Here is a 15,993-nt window from a genome sequence, read left to right on the forward strand (position 1 = left end):
AATGAAGACCTCGTGATCTTTGACTGAACAACTCGATTAGTAGAGTATTACACTAGGGGCAAGCTTATGGTGTGTCTGTGTAGCATATGAATGCTCTTTGCTGAGAGTGAGTGAATTCTTTCTATCCTTGGTTCCTTATTGTCTGAATTTTGTGTGTGGGGAACTTCTCTTAGACTTGTGATGTGAGGGCATGTGACTCAGGATGAAAAAGTAAATCTTCACTTCTGTTAGAGTAACTAGAGTGAGCACGAGTGTGTCATGGCATGAGAGTCTGCATCTGAGGTATGATTGTTGCATTGCTTAGGTTGGTCCTTCGTAATGGCGAGTGTGGCATAAATTGGGGTAATGTATCAAATGGTTAGGCCAAGAAGTGTGGTTTAACTTGCTCGAGGACGAGCAAAGGTTTAAGTGTGGGGTGTTTGATAATAGGTGAATTTAACTATAATCACGCCTTAAATAATCACCTTCTTGTATAGTTTTGATGATAAAAGTGATAACAAAATGCTCTTATTAGTGCTTTTCATGATTTGCAGGTGATATATGACCAGGGAAGGCTAGGGAGTACTTTTGGAGTCAAGAATGAAGAAAAAGAGGCCAATTGTGAAATTCCCCAAGTAAACCACGCAAAACAGGCCTGAAGATTCAGAGAACTGGGTTGACCGCGGTTTGACCGCAACCGCGGCGGAAGCAGAAAACTTGAGGGACTAAAGTGTAAAACACGGGATTTTTAGACCTAAACCCTATTTTAAATACAAGACTTCGCCCAAGAGAGGCATGTATTGAATTTTAGAGTATCTTGGCAAGGAAAAACAATTGTGAGAGATCACCCAAAACATCTTTCTTCTTTTCTTTGATTTTTATTGCTAGTTATGATGAATTCTATCTTAGTTTGTTTTCCCATAGCCATGAGTAGCTAAATCCTTTGTCTAAGGCTTTTATGGAACCTATTGGGGGATGAACATCTTGTGTATGTGAATACAAATTGCTAGTTTCAATCTCTATTTGTTCAACTTTGTGCTTGTTGTAGTTAATTGACAGGATCCTCAATTAGTTGTGCCTATTTAGTGTGCATAACTTGGAAAAGAGTGCATATTTAGGTTATTGTTGAACAACACTACTCCCAAAGTATAAGAGGAATCTATAATTGCGGGTTTAAAGGCGGGATTAGGGATAACGAAGCCTTGGGTGTAATCTAAAGTGAATTGTGCGAAATAAAGTAAGCTAGTGTATCTCGGGAGAGTGCAATTAGTATATTACTGTGATTACTCGGGAGAGATTTACGGTAAGATGAGCGTTCATGATTGATAGAGATGTGTTGGTAAATTTGTATGAGCATAAACAGAAGGGACTCCTTCAATAGGGGAAATCATTGCCTTAGCTTCTTCTCATCATTGTTTACAACCTTAGCAATATAATTTACAGCTGTTTAATTTACTTGCAATCGTAGTAGTAAAGCGACCTTCAACTGTGATTCAAACATCTGGGAAACTGGTTCTGAAGAGTTTAGTGGGTCTAAAGATAGTGATTGATAGGTTAACTCTCTGTGGATTCGACCCTGGGCGTAATACTTGGGTTATATTTGCAACGTCCGCAGAGTCCTTTTTAGAGGGCATAGTTGGGTGTGATCATTGACCGTTTATATGAGTGGCCGGCACACACATATAAAGGAAACTCCACTGTACATGGCTTCATAGAATCCCTAAGAATCTTGAACCTAGTGCTCTGATACCAAGCTTTGTCACGCCCCGGACCTGGGCATGGACGTAACACGATACCCGGTGCCTAACTACATGCGACCGAGCGAACCAACTAGTTGGCTGAATCAACATGTGATATCATAACATACTAAATGCGGAAGATAAACTAACACATGCTGGTATATGAAAGTCTGGATGATATAAATCAAAGTGCGAAAATACTAATACAATTCTGAAACATATTTGTAGCCAACATAGCTTAATATGAAAAGCCTGCGACTCTGTCTAATTGTTACTCTAGTCTATGAAGCCTCTAATGAAGTACTAAAAACACTGACTGTCTGGAAATACTAAAGACTGTAAGGTAATGATAAATGCCCCAAAAGAAATGGGGATCACCAAATAGCTGGTACAAGAATCCTAGCGCTCTGAATCATCAATATGTAAATCATTACTAGCATCTTGAGATGCAGACCCCGAGCAAAGGGGACGTCAGTACATTTGAATTGCACTGGTATGTAAAGCAACTGAAAGAAAGAATTATAAATGTTGAAACTGAAACTAAGCTGATAACTGAGAATTGATAATTGATAACTGAAATGATAACTATTGAAAATGAAACTGAAATGATAACTGATAACTAATAACTGAAATGATAATTAATAATTGAACTGAACAAAGGAAGTAAGGATATGAATAATCCGTCTTCTGAATGATGAACAACCTGTTTATCTGAATAAGTTACGGCCTCGGGCCAAATATATATATGTACACAAGCTACGGCCTCGGGCCCAAAAATGCATAAAGCATAAACTACGGCCTCAGGCCCAAACATGCATAAAGCATAAACTACGGCCTCAGGCCCAAGTATGCATAAAGCATATAAACTACGGCCTCAGGCCCAAATACAGGTGTTCAACATTCAGGAACTGAGAATCATACTGAAATACATGATGCTGAAATATTGAACCATACTGAGTTACATGATACTTGAATGCTGAATAGAGCTAGACTGAGATATGTATTCATGAACTGATTATGAAAATTGAAACTTCAACTGTTTATGACATGCTGAGTAATCTATACTAAGACTCATGGGCATCAAACCCAAGTCTATATTGATTAAGCACTGATTTCACAACGTTTAGAATGAAAGTCATGAACGAGTTACGAAGCTAGAGAATAGAAGTTCTGCAACTATTCAAGGAACTAGGCTTAACTATATTTCTGGGGCAATTAGTAACGTGGTAAAAGAAACATAGTGTAGGGAGAATCATTAACATTCCCAAACATTGAGAGTTAGCCTCACATACCTTAACTTCCTGCTCTTGAGCGTAAAACAATATTCGTCAACCCTTTTAACTTTAATCTTTCTACTATATAGAAGAGAGAAGAATGGTCGACCAAGGACAAAATTGTCATTTAATCTGCCATACATGGGCAACATGATAAATTTGACTACTGGATGTCATAAAATGCTTGCTTTGACATGTCACATGCTCACTCAAATCAGCAGATGCCTCTTATTCTAACACATTCGATAAAGAGCAAAGATGGTCGACCAATGGCATCTTTGCAAATCTAGCTTTATTTAAGGACAAAATGGTAATTACGTCACAAGGGTTAAAATATAACTCTAGAAGGATCTCTTTTCTTTCTCATCTCTGACAAAAAAGAGCACCAACGTCCAACAACTAACTCTTTTCTTCATCTTCTCATCCAGGTATGCTTTCCTTTCAATTTTTCCTAAAATTTCTCTTTGTTGTCTTCGTTCTTTCCAATTTTTGGTCTACCTTTGTTATATTTGTGTTGATTATTGCCCGTTTCTTGAAGAACTCCAGTCTTTTTTGCTTCAATGTTGTTTCCTTAACAGTGTCTTTTTGCTTTTCTAATTTTATTAGGTTGTTCTCTCTGCATTTCCAACAGCAACTTCTTGTTTCTCTCTGTCTCCCTCTCCCTCTCCCTCTCAGGTAATTCTTGAAGCTAGCATATATACATCCTTCTTAGTTTTTGTCTTGCTATCATATTTGTGAGGAAGATTTCATTTCTCGTAAATAAGAGTTCTGTAATTGAACTATGATCAGATTTTGAAGAAGTGTAGCGAAAATTTAACAACAATTGCTTTTTTTTCTAATCATATCATGATTTCAATTTTATTTTATGTATTATATGCCATTAACTGGCATGTTAGTTTATTGGTCTGGTGTTAGAGAAAATTTGCTTATGCTCTCTCTTAAATTTTGTTTATAGGAGTTTGTCTTTACTAAACACTTAATCTTGATAAAACACTCCAGTCATAAGTTGTAGTATATTAGCATAACGAATAATAGCAGAAAGTGACAGCACTCTTAAAATCCATCAAACCTAAAAGTACTGACTTATAGCCAACGTCAAACTATTAGTTAAATTTATGAGTTACTTTAAGAATTGGGTTTTGTAAAACTTTGAGGCTGTTTCATCCTGTGCAAAAAAAGTTAAAAAGAAATTCCCTCTATATACTTTGTAAAACAATCTTGATGTTTAGAAATTTCCTTCTAAAATCGAGGAAATAAATTCATATCCAGAGGACTGTTGACGAACGAAAGGACTAAAAACCTGAGAATTTCAAGGTTTAAGGGTTGCCGATTGAACTGCTCTAATAGGTCCAATATGTATGCATTTTTCAAAATATTTTATAAATGTAGCTGTATTGAAGATACTCATTTGTCAACAATGAGTATTGTTGCTATAACTACAAAAGTCCATTTTCTTTTTTATTATATATTTGATTCTAGAAGCAACAATCGGAATTCCTTTTTATTTTTTCCCCTATATTCTCCCTCCCCCCCCCCCCCCCCCCCCAAACTTTAGTCTTTATCACACTCCAAATCTTTAATTACTAATTATTAAGGTAAAAAATTTCTTAAAGTTAACCGTGGTTAATTTGAAGAGAATGAAGGTGCAAGCTAAGATAGTTCATGCGATCCGACGTATTGGCCAAATTGCAAATACCTGATGGTTTGCATGACATAATTTGACATTTTTTGCCAAAAGTGAGCGATTAGATCTTCATAAATCTTTTTATTATTAATTATTTATTTATTTCTTATTTGAAATTGAGTGGTAGTTTTTGTTACCGTAATATTTTATGATATATAAAAAATTTACCGATATTTAATCTTTAAATGAATAATTTTAAGAAATAATGAAATCTTTCTTCCAATTTCTTGTTAAGAAGCTAGATGATCTTTAATAGCTTGACGGAAAAAATAAATTTCTAAACTTTACAAGGTTTATCGACGTTTCATATGTACCATTCTTATTTTTGTATCAGATGTCTTCTTAGTGATGTATGTCTACTCAGCAAATTAAAATATTACAGACTTGGAAAATCTATTAGAGATTTCATGAGCCTTTAACCTATTTCAGTGGAAGAGGCTTCCTCTTCTAGGGCAGAACTTAAACTATAGAGTTAGTATCAGTATTGTAACAGTGCTTCTGATACCTGATAGGTTGTTATTGACTAACCACATAGGTTTCTTCTTCATTAATTTTCACATGTGCTTAGACACCAAGTCACAAAACTTATAGGTAGTAACTTGCTCCTCTGCTTTAGCCACTTTCTTAATATCAACAAACAGACACGCTAAAGCAGCATTAGCATCAGTTTCCTTTTGAACATAAAACTCGCCATATAGCCACCCGTAATTTTTATTTAAATCATACATAGATCTTTTACAATTTAAGCTCCAGGATAAGCCTCCCACACCATTAGATGTCATATACCAAATTCCACACCATGACTTATGGTGCTTGATTTGTAATTCGTAGCTATCTGTTTGGTTATTTCTGCTTGTATCACTTGTTCATTTATGTGGAGTAACTAATAAACCAAGTACCAAGTTCTTTCTGGGACATGTATCTCTTGAAATATAAGCTCTTGAAGTCGAGCATCTTTATCGTACTGTTTTTAAATTAAGTGGAACGCCTAGAAAGTACTCTTTGTGTTACAGTAGAGATTTAGTGTTACAATAGAGAAAATAATAAATTGTGCCCAAATGTTTATCTGGTTATAGCTCATAAACTATTGGATCAATAATATGGTTGTTCCTGTATTACTATTATTTAACAGATGATTGGAATGCATGTTTATTCTAGGAACATCAGTGATAGTGTTAGATAGAGTTCCAACTAGCTAGATATTGCATTAGCGTATACTATATTTTTCCGTTCTTTCTTATTGCTCTTCACCTAAAAGTTTATATAATTTGCTTGGACTTTACTTTAAGTTTGTATTTCATTTAAATATTTGTGTGAAAATATAAGTGGTGGATTGATATAACATCTTAACATATTTGGAAGGGACTAATTCACTTGACCAATTGGTTAGTTCATAATTGTTTGATTTGTTCTACTTTTAGTACAGTACATGAAATGCACAAGGAGTATATAGTTCATGTATATTTTTAAATGTATCACATATATGCTATCGTTTAACATGTATGTCTTATGAACATGCTTCGGCTCAGTGTCTTGGCAGACACAAAATTTTTATTTATACAGGGGGTTATATTTATCTCTAAGATACCCTTTCATTGACGGATGATTAGTGTATTTTTTTGTCAGTCTTCCTTAAGGTAATGTACTTTAAATTAAACGGCTGATATAGAAGTTACTTACTTTTGCAGGAGGCTTCTGATATTTTTATCATACTACATATCCACAAATTTCCTGAAGTTACTACATTCTTGCCTTGCTCAACCAGTTCAAGCAAGTAAAGACACTTATTAAGACCAAGTAAGCATTAAAGCATATATTTGATGTATGAAGGAGTTGCATTACCTATTTATATGATTTTATCTATGATAACTTTGTCATGCACTAATTGTAGCTACTTACTAGCAGAAAATATTTCAAAAACTAAGTCATGAACAAATAGTGTCTTTAGTCTATCATTTTGTATGGTTTACCTTCGTGAATTTAATTTTATTGAGGAAGCGAGATTCATTTGTTCCTGAATACAAATTCTGAATATGTATGTTCTGAATAGTAGGTGGTCTTTAATGTTTGTCACTATTTACTAAGGATGGAATTGTGCTTCTGTATTAGTGAAAGTATGGTTATTCCAGGATATATATTCCTATTTAGGGTTTAAATCGTAGATGCAACTAAAGATTAGATATAAACTTTCTATATAAGTATTTGAAATGTTAGGCCCGTACTATGCACGGGCAAACCTCATCTAGTATATCAATACAAGTCAAAGGGATTCCATATTAGCAATAATACTCATGTTTTGGTTACTTAGGCATTTTCACAAACACTTGGTGGCATAAAGATTCATAGTCCGTATTAATGGTGTCTCTACACCCAATAACCCATTCTCTTGCTCCTAGATAAATTCTAAAGTGTCAAATGGTTATAATCAATATCATTCTTTATCACCCATAAGGTAAATAACACACTTAACCAATAATCAATAATCAACACCCCGAACCTATAACGGTTCATGCTTTTCTATCAAACTCATCAACTCATATCTCATGAACTAGAGTCAATAATCATTAGTCCAATGCTAGAATCAATTAGAGGGTGAAGACATTATCTTTTTGAAGTTCAATCCCCTTGAATTCGAGTTCTAGGGTTCCTTCTCTCAACAATGATGTCCCAATCGAACATCTAATGATGTGGAGGGTTTACCCATATTAATAAGATGTTGGAAAATTAAAATTAACTTAGAATCACCATTAGAACTTACCTTGGATGGTGGAGGAACCCTTAAGGAGTTAGGTTTTTGGGAGCTCCCCTTTCTAGAGCAAGTTTTTGTGTTTTGGGGGTGTGGGGGACAAAGTAGGGCTTTAAAATGACCCCCCAAGTGCGCCCCCGCGCACCTGACTGCGCAAAATGGCAGTAACACTGCCACAAGTGCGCGGCCGCACGCTGGGCGCGCACTGGGCGCGCATATTGTACACTATTCTGTAAAACGCACATAAGTTTTTATACATAGATCCGTTCAGGCTCCGTAATATACCATTGGAAAGCTATTTGAAAGACCTAAAACTTTGCTCTTTTGAGTTTTTCAAAATTCTTTACACATTTTCACTAACCACTGCCGGAAGACGGACCTTTTATAAACTTAGTCGATTTTATCGAATCTTATGCACCTCACTCTCCATCTTGATTCTTAAATAACTATTTTCACCAATAATCATCCATCTAGGACTTCATATGTCTAAAATATCAAATTAATACCCATTTAATATATCCACACCTAGTCCTAATATACAGGGTGTTACACGCACATGCCAAGCGACGGTCGTGCGGTCGTGCATCGTGAGAATTGTGACGTGGTTGATCCATGGCACTGTATAATGACTCTATCTTGTTGATATCCGTGTTTTTATCATGTGATAAAGTAATTGAGATGTCAATCATGTTAGATATCATATTTAGGATTTATGCCGGTACTGTAGGGACCCATAATGGTCGTTTTTTGCTGTCACCTTACTGATTTCGCTGATAGTTCGTACTCAATTATATTCATTCATTTTATATCATATCTCAGTCTCATTGTTATTTATTGATACATCATATCTTTATTTCAGGATAGTTATCATGACATTGTGAGCCCGTGAATAAGACTGGAGATATTGATGACTGAGTGAGGCCGAGAGCCTGATTATGAGTGACAGTTATGGGATCGGGTTGCACTCGCAGCGGTTATATTGATATTATGATAGCGTTTGGGCTGTAGGAGTCCCTCCGGAGTCTGTACACACCCCAAGTGAGCGCGGTTGATATTATTGAGGGATGGATTTTCCATGGACATGGATCTTGTCCGAAGTACTTGATACCTGGAGATGGATCTTCTCCATAAGGCTGGATTGGCCTTCCTCGGTACTGGGTGACTGGTGGTCAGTGATGTATATATCCCGGGATGGATCTTCCTTGTGCCGTATGGGCCATATACAGTACTGAGTGGCTGAGTATTTGAGAGTGTGAGCACATGAGGCTGACATCATGGTGAATCACATACAGCATGTGCATTGGCATGTAGTGATAGAATAGTTGTATTCTTTATATTGTTCGGATTTGATCTGCTTTATTGTTTTGAGCTGCCTATTTAATTTGAAAGCATGCCTACGCTTGTTATTTCTGTTGTTAACTGTATCGGTTGAGTTCGTCACTACCTTTCAGTCCAAAGATTGGATTTGTTACTTACTGAGTTGGTTGTACTCATGCTACTCCTTGCACCTCGTGTTCAGATCCAGGCGCTTCTGGTCACGGCGGCTGTTGATTGAGAGCCAGACTTTCGGAGACTATCGAGGTAGCTGCATGGCGTCGCTACCTTTCAGTCCAAAGCTGTTTTCGAAAGATGCTCAGCTCAACAAGACGAAAAGAGACAATATCAGTACCACCAACAGATATCATAGGAATAATAACAGTATCATAAAGACCAGAAAATAGATAAAAAGCAAAAACGATAGCCAATAAATTGACTCGGTACTGTAGAGAACGACAAAGTAATATGACACAATACAACATGCCTAGTTCGATACAACATGTTTACCTTTTGGAAAAAGTGGAATGTACTAAAGAAACAAAATAACATAGGCAATAAGGAAATTATGTCACTTTTGACTCGGACCAAAATTAGTGGATGATGATGGTTAAAGTGGAAATCCATGTGATGCAACTTCATATACTAGTATGGTAAGTCACTGTACATTAGAACAAGATTCTTTCATTTAAATATGTTAGCTCATCATTTTGAATTTATCCTTCTTTTAGAAATGAATGTTCAAGAGAATTTTAGTTGAACTTTCTTTTAGAAATAACACCAGGCAGTCACTATAAAAAGTTGTTATTTAAAAATTAGACAATATGTTATGAATCTTAATTTTTTATTTCAATATTTCGAGATTTAAATGTCGTGGACTGTTGTAAAATTAAGATTTTTAATTTAAAATTCAAGGAGAAATAAATAATGGCTAAATTCTAATTAGAAGCTATAAAAATGGTTGTTTGTGCACTTCCCTCAACTTCCTTTTGTAGCACGTTATTTAGTTACATGATGGATTGTGACCTATTTAATGAATTTACAATCGATTATATCGTAGGATAACCAATCAAATTTGGCGTGATTCACAAATTTAGTAATATTTACGCTTATTTAAGGAAAGTTTCTAAATCGAATAGGTTTAGTTAGAGTTATAATCAACTAATGTAAGATAATCAATTAACTTTGGTGTGATTCACATCACACTTATCAGAACCACATATAACATGCAAAAAGTGTTTCATAATTGAATTTATAGAAATAATACCAGGTAGTCGTTCTAAATGGTTGTTATTTAAAAATTAAATTTCACTTTTTTCAGTTTAACTTTTTGCCTCGAATTATCCTAAAATTAAGATTTTTAGTTTAAAATTTCAGGACAAAATAAATACTGGCAATTCTCTAATGGCATCCTAAAATGGTTGTTTGTGCACTTGCCCCGTTGAATTTCCACATTGGATCTCGCTTTGTATGTCTTGCAATTGTTTGGTACAATTGATGTTTTTGATAAAAAGTTTTATTGTCCCCTTTCCAATTGTCCTTTTCTTCCTTGTACTAAATATATTTCAATATTATTAGATTATCAACTCGAATTAAAGAAAAATACATTGGAAGACAACAGGATCACTATCAAACATATTTGAAAAGAAGCAGACCAACGTGCAGACTTTTTGGCAAATAAAGAACACAAATACAAAGGAAATGAAGTTTCTTCTCCTGACAATTCTAGTTGTGTGGCTTATGAAAGGTTTTAAAATTTTCGTTTAGTCAAATTTTCATCATACCATAATAAAATGGTCACACACAAATCTTTTCCATTTTACACTTATTGGGCCTTCATGGCCAGCCTAATAACTATAGTTTGCCTAATTACTATTCGTAACTACTATTTAATTGATACTAACTTGTATCACTTGTATTCAAACGCGCAACGAATACAGCATGTGTCAACTTTATTCGTTCGTGTAACGAATATAACGTGTATCAACTGTATACATTCGTGCAATTGTATTCATTCGTACAATGATCGTACAGTGAATACAACATGTATAAGCAGTATTCGTTCGCATAATCATATTCATTCGTGCAACGAATAAAATTGTATCAACTACAACCAAGGTGAAGTACAAGGGCGTATACAAATGATACAACATGTATCAACAGTATACATGGTGTATACAAAGAATACAACATGTATTGATTGTATTTGTTCGCGCGGCGAATACAACTAAGGCGAAATACAAAATACATAAAAATAAAATATTCTTGTTGAGAGTTGAATTTAGACCTCCGCTAACTATGCGGGCACTCTAACCAACTGAGCTATGAGAGCTTTTGTTGCTCTCTTGTTTCGGTTCAAAATAATTAGTCTTGTATTTCATGAATTTGCTATAAAATTTAAATATATCTATGAATGGTAAATTTACTGAAAGCATAGCTATGAATGGTAAATACAATACAAATGTGATGTGTCGCATAATTTTCCCAACTAAGAAAGCATCATGTTTAGATCTCTTATATGTAAAAGATAGATCTCTTATGTGTAAAAGTAAACCTCTCACATGTTAAAAAGAGATAAGTTCATAATACTAAAAATAAATTTTTAAAAATCCACAAACCATTTAACCTTGGTTCGATCCTTCAAAAAGAACCTAACAAAAAATAAAGGAATTTTTACTTCCTATAGCAAAGGTTAATACCTTATTTATTTTAAATAAATACTCTTTTAAAAAATTATATTCTATAGATACCTTTGATTTTTATAGCCAAATATCTATTTATGGTTACCTCCTACTCTTAAGCCATAAAATACTCTTTGTATTATTTTTCTCTCTCATTCTTTCAGATTTTTCTCCACCCTCTCTCTCTATCCCAACGCCAGTATTTCTCAGTCGAACACCGGCAACCACTATCCACGTTATGTCTTCAGCAGTCGAACACCGGCAACCAAACAATGTTTTCCTTGATTTCGTGGTTAATAGCAACCCATCATTCTGAATCAATTTCTTAGTTCTCAAATTGTGCAATAAGAATCTGGGTCGTATTTTATTTGTAACACCGGCAACCAAACAATGTTTTTCTTGATTTCGTGGTTAATAGCAACCCATCCTCACACTCTCCACAATCTCCATTGGGTCGTGTTTTCACTACCGGCTTCCGGTGAACGGCGGATTCGTCGGAAATTAGGGTTTGTTCTTGAACAAAGACGACGGAGTTTGGGGCTGAGCAACTTGATTTTCTGTTAATATATTTTAATGTATTTTCATGTATTCATTGTCTTTTTTTCATTGTAATTCAATGTATCTCGTTGTCTTCTATGTATTTCATTATATTCACTGTCTTTTTTTCATTGTATTTCAATGTATCCTGCTGTATTATATGTATTTTATTATATTCACTGTCTCGCTATATGCCATAAATGTATTCATATGTTTTTTTTAATTAATATAATTTATGTATTCAGATGTATTATACAATTTCTCTGAAGATTGCTATGTTTTTGGGGTATTTTTTGGTTGAGAATCTTCTTTATAACTGAAAATACAAAATTTGTGTGTTATAATTGAGTTTGTTGAGTTATATTAGGAGTTTATTATGTTAATTGATTCACTTTCCATTTTAAAAACAGTGTAATCCCCTATTTCACGCCGTGAATATAGTCGAATACAGTTGAATACAATAATCTGTCCAGCTGTAATCCCATGTTTCACTCCATGAATACAGTCGAATACACTCGAATACAACAACTGATTAGCTGGACTTCCCAGATTCACGCCTATTTTTGCTACTGTATTCATGAATACAATAGCTTAAATACATCAAATACATCTTATAACCACACAAAAGGTATTTATAATCCGTAATATAGCAAATGGTATCTATAGATGGCTAATTACTACCAAAAGATAGTGCTTTATGAAAATTTCTCTTTGTATAAACATATATTGGTCTAAGATCACTATTTGCTTTCAACTATATTAGGCCCATTAGGATCAAATGAGGGCCACTCCTAACTTGTAAACGCTTGATCAGCAGTTCCATCCGGGCCCATATATGCAAACATGTGAGATGGGCTAAATTCTAGATTTGCTTTAACAATTGGGCCAAGTTGTCCATGTCCAATTACGAATTAAAGTAAAAAAGCACGGGTTAGCCAGTTTTCGGACCGGCCATTCAAAAATATTCAGCATTTGCTGAAAAATAGCCACTATTTTGCTGCAACATGGAAAGTTCCAGCATAATATACTGCAGATCGGTGCACCTGTGTATGAATTTCTAGCATATTATGCTGAAACTCCAACACGCGAAAAGTGCCAGCATAATATACTGGAGAATGAAGCACCTGTGTATGAACTTCCAGCATATTATGCTGGACCGGTATAATATACTGGAACCCCAGTATATTATGCTGGAGTATTTTCCGGATTTTGAACAATATTTTCATTCAGATTTATCTTTATATTGAAAGTGGCTAAATTTCGATTACTTTGAAACTGTGGCTATTTATGAATGATCACTTGCAAATCTAGCTATTTTGAATTTCTAGCATGTGGAACTTTGAAAAATTACTATTGTTTGGAGGCTTATTGCTGAGCGTAGCTATAATTTAGTTAATTACATTTCGTAGCTACTAATTGCTTAATATGGGATATATGTCGTTGTATTCAATTCGGTTGTACATATTGTATTCAATCCGGCTGTATTCGTTCTTATATATTTTACATTGTATTCAATTTCACTGTACTGGATTCAATTGTATTAAAACAATAAAAAGTCAAGGAATAGGGTGTATACCGCTCTATTCAATTTGGTTGTGTACACTATATTCAATTCGGCTATATTCATTCTTAAGTATTCACATTGTATTCGATTTTACTTTATTCAATTAGACTGTATTCAAACAACAAAAAATCACAAAACAGTGATATTCGGATGTATTCAATTTCTTGTTTTCATTCGTAGCTGCTTTTACACTGTATTCAATTAACTATATTTAGTTTGGTTGTATTTAAATAACAAAAATTCAAAAAATACATGGACCTATAATAAAAATATCCTTCGGAATACATAAATACATTCGAAAATAAAAATAATAACAAAAAACAAAAAAACTTTATTTCTATTGAAAAATACATAATACACTCAAATTTGAGTGTATTTGTACATAATACAATGTATTTGTAACATTATATGTGACTTCAATAGCAAAGAAGAGAAGAAAGTTTGCCGGAGATGACCACTTCCGCCAAGCAAAATATTGTATACATTGTATAAAATAACATATAATCTATGTATATGACTAGAAAAAGTAAACAGTAAATACTATTTGTGTAAAGATTCCGACATAATCTTAGCGGTTATTTTTAATTTAAGCACCGGGTGAATGCCTATTTGGGTTAATTCTTCAAAGAAGAGTGGACCATTGAATATCTCAATCTTATTGGCCCAAGGTGGGGGAGTTTCATTTCATATCGTTTTATTGACTTACGAACCCACATCACCTATCTGAGCCAAGGTACTTAACCTTTGGAAGGGATCTCTTTAATGTGAACTGTATACAATCTACAAGAATTTTTAAGTGGCACTTTTTTTTTGATCATTAAGAATGTGAAAATAAATATAACTAATCAATTTGCTGTAAAAGTGCACCTGATTTTCGGGAGAAAAAAGAGAGCTTATAAAAAGACATATTTCCCTTACTTCAGGTTCTAAACCTAGATGTATGACTGCAACACAAAATACAACAAAAGAAAACAAAATATGAAATAAAGAACAAAACTAGGAACCCACATATAGTGGTGGATTAATAATTAAAGATTTATATGTGTAGGAACCAAAACATAAAATTTCGTGGATTCTAAGTTAAAAGAGTGAGTTTTATAAAATATAAATTTAACTTTGTCTGAACTTATTTTGCACGCGTATGTATAAAATGAGATTCTACAATACAAGATCACGGCGAATCAACAGAATTAATATTGGATCTTCCACTAAACACATAAAAAAGAAAATACAAAGTACAGAAAATGAGTGGAGGCTTCAAGATCTATATACTACCGTATGCACGTTAACTGATTCAAACACCACCATTCCTTTTTAGTATGTCATAGTTTTGATACGAACCTGAATCGGCATATGTACTAAAACAAAATTAATTATGTTATGTTTATATACATGGCCGACATAGGTGTGTATCAAACTTTGACATACAAGGTCTCTGACATACAAATGCTATCAAAAAGCTACATAGAATAAAAATAAACAAAGGAAATGAAGCAAAATAGTATGATTTTATTCGGCCTCAATATATATATAAAGAGCCATTTAATAATAAGTTTGGAGGCTAGGTTTAGACTTCTTAGAAAACCCTAGTTCTATGAACTACATTGTAGCCCTTCTATGTATAGTATATGTTTTTAGTTTGTATACAATAAAGTTTTCTTTAATGGGAAGAGCTGATTACTGCACCCATTTTATTCTTTCATCAATATATGTGATGTGGGTGGCTTTAGGATAAGGCCACTAAAGCTTCTTCTTTAGCCATTCAAAACTTTTTCTATTAGTTATAATTAGTAAAAAAATTTAAAGTTAACAACGCATTAACATTTTGTTTTATTACACCACATTAGTTCTAGTTATCAAATGTTTTATTAGTAAATATGAATATTTGAATAATTTAACTCAAAATTTTAGGATATTAGATAATGTTATACTGGAATACTTAAAAGAAAACTTAAAACCTAAAAAGAAAATTTGTTAAAAACCATATAGTTTTTTCTTGGTTATCTAAATTAATCGTGTCTATTTGTCCAATCTAAATTAATTTGGCTTTAGGCCTCCGATTTCGTTGAGCCGCGGGAGCCTCAAAGTTGTATGGGGCATGAGAAAACTCATATTAAGCACTACCCCATCATCAGCTGGTAGAAGGTGGATGCACGATAGCGAAAATCAATCCATCTATGTGTTAGGACCGAAAAAAGTCAGGTGCCATGCGGAAGCTAGTAAAGCAAACCTTCAACGACGATAAATCAGACAACAAAAGAGAAATCTACCAAAAGAGATACAAACATTTAACGTGGTTCGGTCAACTGACCTACGTCCACGACGGAGATGAGCAATCCACTATAATAAAAGAGAGTACAAAATATTGAGAGAACAACCTCACGAAGAGGCAAACACAAGTGACACACTAACACTTGTCCCTTAAAGTTCTCCCCCTAAACAAGACTCTCAAGCCTCCTATGGCTACATTGTGGA

At 34.1% G+C, this 15,993-nt stretch overlaps 1 long non-coding RNA gene across 1 annotated transcript; it reads left to right on the forward strand.

Annotated features, from left to right (window-relative positions):
- On the forward strand, positions 3,355 to 8,321 carry LOC109230558. Its single transcript, XR_002068672.1, has 4 exons — positions 3,355 to 3,420; positions 3,599 to 3,667; positions 6,365 to 6,473; positions 8,282 to 8,321. It is a non-coding gene; the product is annotated as an uncharacterized LOC109230558 (long non-coding RNA).

This window comes from Nicotiana attenuata, chromosome 7, assembly GCF_001879085.1.
Source record: "Nicotiana attenuata strain UT chromosome 7, NIATTr2, whole genome shotgun sequence".
Taxonomy (NCBI): domain Eukaryota; kingdom Viridiplantae; phylum Streptophyta; class Magnoliopsida; order Solanales; family Solanaceae; genus Nicotiana; species Nicotiana attenuata.